The sequence below is a fragment of the Symphalangus syndactylus genome, chromosome X (assembly GCF_028878055.3).
Source record: "Symphalangus syndactylus isolate Jambi chromosome X, NHGRI_mSymSyn1-v2.1_pri, whole genome shotgun sequence".
In the NCBI taxonomy this organism is placed as follows: Eukaryota; Metazoa; Chordata; class Mammalia; order Primates; family Hylobatidae; genus Symphalangus; species Symphalangus syndactylus.
The window spans coordinates 57713179-57718903 of record NC_072447.2 but is presented as its reverse complement, the minus strand read 5'-3'; positions in this window follow the sequence as shown (position 1 = coordinate 57718903).

Below are 5725 nucleotides of genomic sequence, written 5' to 3'. Positions count from 1 at the left end.
TGACTCAAAGCATCACTTGATTCAAGTTGGGCAACCACAGGAGAGCAAGCTATTGTGACCAAAGTCCCTGAAGGAAAATGAGGACAAAATAACCCCACACTTTGCAGACACTGAGGTATGGCACGACTTGGTGACTCCTGGGAGAGATCAAATCTTACAATGCTGTGTAAAACACTGGGTATGCAACTAACACATGAGGTTATCTGCTTTTATAACAGTTATAAATACCTATTTATTATATAGTGATTTGAATCTACCACCTCGTGGATGGGCAGTCAAGCCTTGATTTTTCTTGCTTTTTTGGTTTCTACTTTTATGATTAAAAATAACTTGAAAAATCAATCATGTTGGAAGGTAATAGTTTATTTTTCTTTCAACATGAAAAAAGGAAATACAATGTAGATTGAAATTGAAAGAATGAGACACATGTACATTTAAATTGAGAAGGAGTTTGTGATAGAAAAGGAGTCTGTCTTCATAAAGTCAGAACATGGCCGAGTTGGATTCATGCTCAAATCTTCTGTTTTGTGCCCAAGAGGTTGGCACCAAAATAAGCAACGGGGATGGGTCAATGGATCCTAGTACTCCTGGGGGAATGCTAAGAAATGCCTCAAAGTCTCATGCCCAAATCAAGGGTAAGGCATTAGTAGTAACATTGGTAGTAACATAGAAAATGCAGGTTCCTAAAGGGTGAAGAAAGACCCAGAACCAGTTATATTTCCTGGAAGGCTTTGTTTGAATCTACAAAAATGATTAAGATCCATTTACTTAGTCTTGGAGTGAACATTCCGAGATAAGTGTGTTTGATATTAAGTGCAGTTTATTTAAGAAGGTATCTGGCTGAGGTTAAGAGTAAGGCAGGGCCTCCTTAAATCTATATTCTATCTATAAAAACTTTAAAATTCAGCCAACGTTCATAATTAGTGTTAGGATGAGCCATATGAAAATGCGGCTGGAGATTTCATATGGTCTAACTTCATACTTAAATATTTATGCTTGTTATTTTTTATAAAAAGATACATTGTATATGCAAAAACAGAAAATGTATTTTGACTGTGCTTTCATCCTGCTCTCCCTGGGTTAGTTGTGTGGAGTAAGAGAGTCAGTTGTCATCTGTAGTCCTACCAAGTTTCTTTTTTTTTTTTGAGGTGGAGTCTCGCTCTGTCACCCAGGCTGGAGTGCAGTGGCGCGATCTCGGCTCACTGCAAGCTCCGCCTCCCGGGTTCACGCCATTCTCCTGCCTCAGCCTCTCCGAGTAGCTGGGACTACAGGCGCCCGCCACCACGCCCTCCTAATTTTTTGTATTTTTAGTAGAGACGGGGTTTCACCGTGGTCTTGATCTCCTGACCTCGCGATCCGCCCACCTCGGCCTCCCAAAGTGCTGGGATTACAAGCGTGAGCCACCGCGCCCGGCCAGTCCTACCAAGTTTCATTTGGTTCTGTATCACCCTTTCAGGCCATTCCAGTGTGTAATGATCAGTTGTAGGGCACACTGCAAATAATTTATTATTAATAGTAGCTAAAGTTGTGACGTTTGTGGATTTTTTAACTTATTAAAAATAAACCAGTGCAGAATCAAGGTTATGCCTATAATAATGATATCATCAACCAGTGGCACAACAATAGGCTTTCTTGAGTAGGGGAGAAAAGGCTACCCTGGGAGTGATACCCATGGGGCAGGGCCACACATGTGACCCTTCTATGACAGGTCATGGCAGAAAATTATTGGAAACAAATACTCAAAAAGAGCAGTATTCACTTAATAGCAGCTTTCTATATTGGTTATAATGCTTACTTAGAAAGTTGGTTCTCAGGTTTTTGGATCTCAAAAGAAAAGTTGAGAACTGATATCAAGTTGTCACTTTTTAAATTTTTCAGGTATGGTCATTAGAAATAGAACTTCCATCTATTATAACTACCATTTAAAAAGAGAAGAGACATGTTGACATTAAAAACAGAGTGATTTTAGTTGTGGGAAAAAGCATATTGCATTGGCTTCAGTTTTCTCATTTTGCTACAAATTTAGAGAAAAATGTTAGACTGGCTGAGGTCCATGGGCCAGTAGCCCAAGAAAGGCTAATCCTCCATTTTTTTTTTTTTTTTGCGATGGAGTCTCGCTCTGTCGCCCAGCCTGGAGTGCAGTGGCTCGATCTCGGCTCACTGCAAGCTCCGCCTTCCGGGTTCACGCCATTCTCCTGCCTCAGCCTCCCGAGTAGCTGGGACTATAGGCGCCTGCCACCCCGCCTGGCTAACTTTTTTGTATTTTTAGTAGAGACGGGGTTTCACCGTGTTAGCCAGGATGGTCTCAATATCCTGACCTCGTGATCCACCCACCTCGGCCTCCCAAAGTGCTGGGATTACAGGCGTGAGCCACCACGCCTGGCCAATCATCCTTTATAAGGCTAACAATCATCAACAACTATTGAGCACCTTCTTATTCTAAACATTATGGTGAGAGCTTTATATACCTTATTTTTGATCTCCAAGTTGGATATTATTATCTTCATTGTATAAATGAGGAGGTTGACACTCAAAGAGAAGTAACTCTTTCAAACCTGAACTTACAAAGTAATGGCAAAGTCTTGTCTTACAGCCTATAGAATTTCTAACTTATGTAATTAATAAAGTGGGTAAAGGATTTAAATGTAATATCCAAAGTCTGGATTTTAAAGTGTTTTTAGGCTGGAGTTTGTCTAGTCACCCATTTTTATGAGACTTTGCAGGCTCTCACATAAAGTTTTAGAGTTGTGCTGGTGAGTCAGAGAAGCCCTGGTCCTGAAGGGAGCCCTGGGGGAAGAGTTTTGTCTTAGATTGGCTCCTCAATACCTGACATAAGGATTTGTGTGCAAGTGAATTTTTCAGGAAATGCATAAGGAAGTGGAGGAAGTGGAGGAAGTAGGACAGCAAAAGAGCAGAAGCCAACTGAAGTGAGTTCTGAGGCAAAATCCCAAGAAGGGTAGCTTTAGAGGGTAAGTTATGCCTCAGAGATGTCTCAACACAGGGCTTGGGAGCCAGGCTTTCAGATTCCCATACTCATCAGTCATTAGCTAAGAGCTGGTCAGGCAGAATGAGAAGTAGGAGTGGGAGGGACATGAAGTCCTAGACACTTCTGGCTGTCTACATGTTTGGGCAAAGTCCTTCAGTAGCTGGAGGGTAGTCTTGTGACAAAGAGTTCCAAGTGCATTCCATTGTTGGCCAAAAGCACACCACAGACAGGAGATGGGCATATGACAATGATAAAATGGAGTTGAGAGGATCAGAGTGGACAGTGTCTACAACATGTCTGAATTCAGAAACACCATAAAGAAAAGAGGCAAGAGCACAGCTTGGAGGAGCATTCTACAATTCCCAGGATGCCACAGAACTGGTGACAGTCAATTATGTTCTCACAGAAAAACAATAATCTTCAATAAGTCTGTTTTGCTTCATTCCCATCATTATCTCCTTAATTCCAAGTCACTATCATCTCCTACCTGTGCCACTGCAGCAAACCTCATATCAAGCATCTACTTTTGCTCCCCTATGTTCATTCTCTACACAGTAGTCATGGTGATTTTTATAAATACAGTGGTGATGCTTGAGGACGAGAGGTAGTGGAGTTGGAGACACTTTAGTCACCGCATAATCACCATTAACCCCCTCAGTCCACCCTACTATTCTTTGTTAGGTACAGTGGACATTTTCTCAATTTACTGTGAAGTGGTATGCAGTTTTACTCTACCTGTAGTAGTTTGTTTTCACACTGCTATAAAGATACTACCTGAGAGTGGGTAATTTATAAAGGAAAGAGACTTAATTGACTCACAGTTCTGCATGGCTGGGGAGGCCACAGGAAACTTACAATCACGTCAGAAGGCAAAGGAGAAGCAAGGCACCTTCTTCACAAGGTGGCGGGAGAGAGACAGAGCACAGGGGAAACGGCCACTTTTAAACCACCAGATCTCATGAGAACTTCCTCACCATCATGAGAACAGCATGAGAGAAACCATCCCATGATCCAATCACCTCCCATCTCCCTCAACATGATGGGGATTACAATTTGAGATGAGATGAGATTTGGGTGGGGACACAGAGCCAAGCCATATCACCTCCTCCCATCTTTCTCTGAAGATGGTTGTAGGTGTGTGGTCTTATTTCTGAGTTTTCTGTTCTGATCCATTGGTCTATATGTCTGTTCTTGTACCAGTACCATACTGCTTTGGTTACTATAGCCTTTTAGTATAGTTTGAAGTCAAAAAAGCCCAACTCTTATCTAAAGAACATATTGATACTGAGTATGGAATCATCTGTAGAGTTGAATATATCCATTCCTTTTCTTTTTCTGGGTCAGTGAAAGTACACTATTAACATTCTTGAAAATTTTGGGTCCTGAAACCCGTTTTTTCCATCCTATTTGGGATCCCAACATAGGATAATTCTTCTAAATTAATTCAATGGGAATTGATGGTTGTTTGGCTCATAGAAAAAGTTAGTTCAATCTGGGAACCATAAAAATGATTCACACATTTCTTAAACATTTAAGTTTAACTCAAAATATATAAATTTGCATTAATCTCCCAATCCTTTGATGAAGGGCCAAGGCTTTTTCTTTAGTATATTTTTCTTGAATGTATTTTACAGATGAAACAGAGAACAGTGCTTAATCTGGCCAATCTGTTGAGGAGTGATTGGTCAAGAGAACTTTTACTACATGATGCTTGATATTAAATGATTGTAATTATTAAGGATATTAGCTGCCTCCATCAGTGGACAGCAATAATTAATGTTAACTGTCTAGCAATGGAACATTCTTCTATATTAGTTGGTCTTATCTTGGTTCATGGATTTTGTTGAAAATTTGATACATTATAGACATTCTTATCAGAAAGATGTATACTCACATGCATACATACAAAATTGTAGGGTTTTTTTTAATCCCTGAATCTCATTTGTAGATTATTTATTCACAAACTCCATGTTATAGTATTAAAACACACAGAGTAAAATGTAAATGTACACTGGCTTATCATTTTCTAATCAAGAAAATAAAGCATGTAGTATATTTTTCTGATAAAATTGATTAATCATAAATGCCACTGTCTGGTTCTTGGGAAAAGAAACATCCACAAAGACACACCCACATTTGCTCAGTTCCCTTCAGAGAATGGCAAAAATCATGTCAGTCTGATTCATCTTTCAGGAAGGAAGAGGGAAGTACAGTGTAAAACCACAACCCAGGCCACAGTGAGGACTTGGTCCCAGAGTGCAGCAGAGGTTGGGGCCGTTCAAGGGCAGAGTAGTGGCTGTTAGTTGAGTAAGGACTGTGTCACCAGCCCCCAGATGGGCACAGCTTACTGGTGCCTTGGCAACCATCTACGCCAACTCATTCCATTACTCAGTCCCATCAGATATAAATTTTTACGGAGTTACAAGCAAGAGACCATTCTCTCATATCTACTTTCAACTGTAGGAGGAGCAAGAATTGCTTTCCTGGCCTTGATTATCACTCAGGTGGTTGGCGCCAAGAGCCTTCCTCCCTCATCCTGAAGAAGATAAAACTTGAACTCATCATGGTTAGTGCCTACAAGTTGGTGATAAAAGCTGGGTGGGAATCCAGCCCTTCTACTGTTCTTCCCATGATCTTGCTACTAAATCCCACTGCTTCAGGCCATGATGATGCGTTTGCAGTTTGGCTAATTATAGTAAAATGACTTGAATATAAAAACATTTCAAGGACATTCTCATT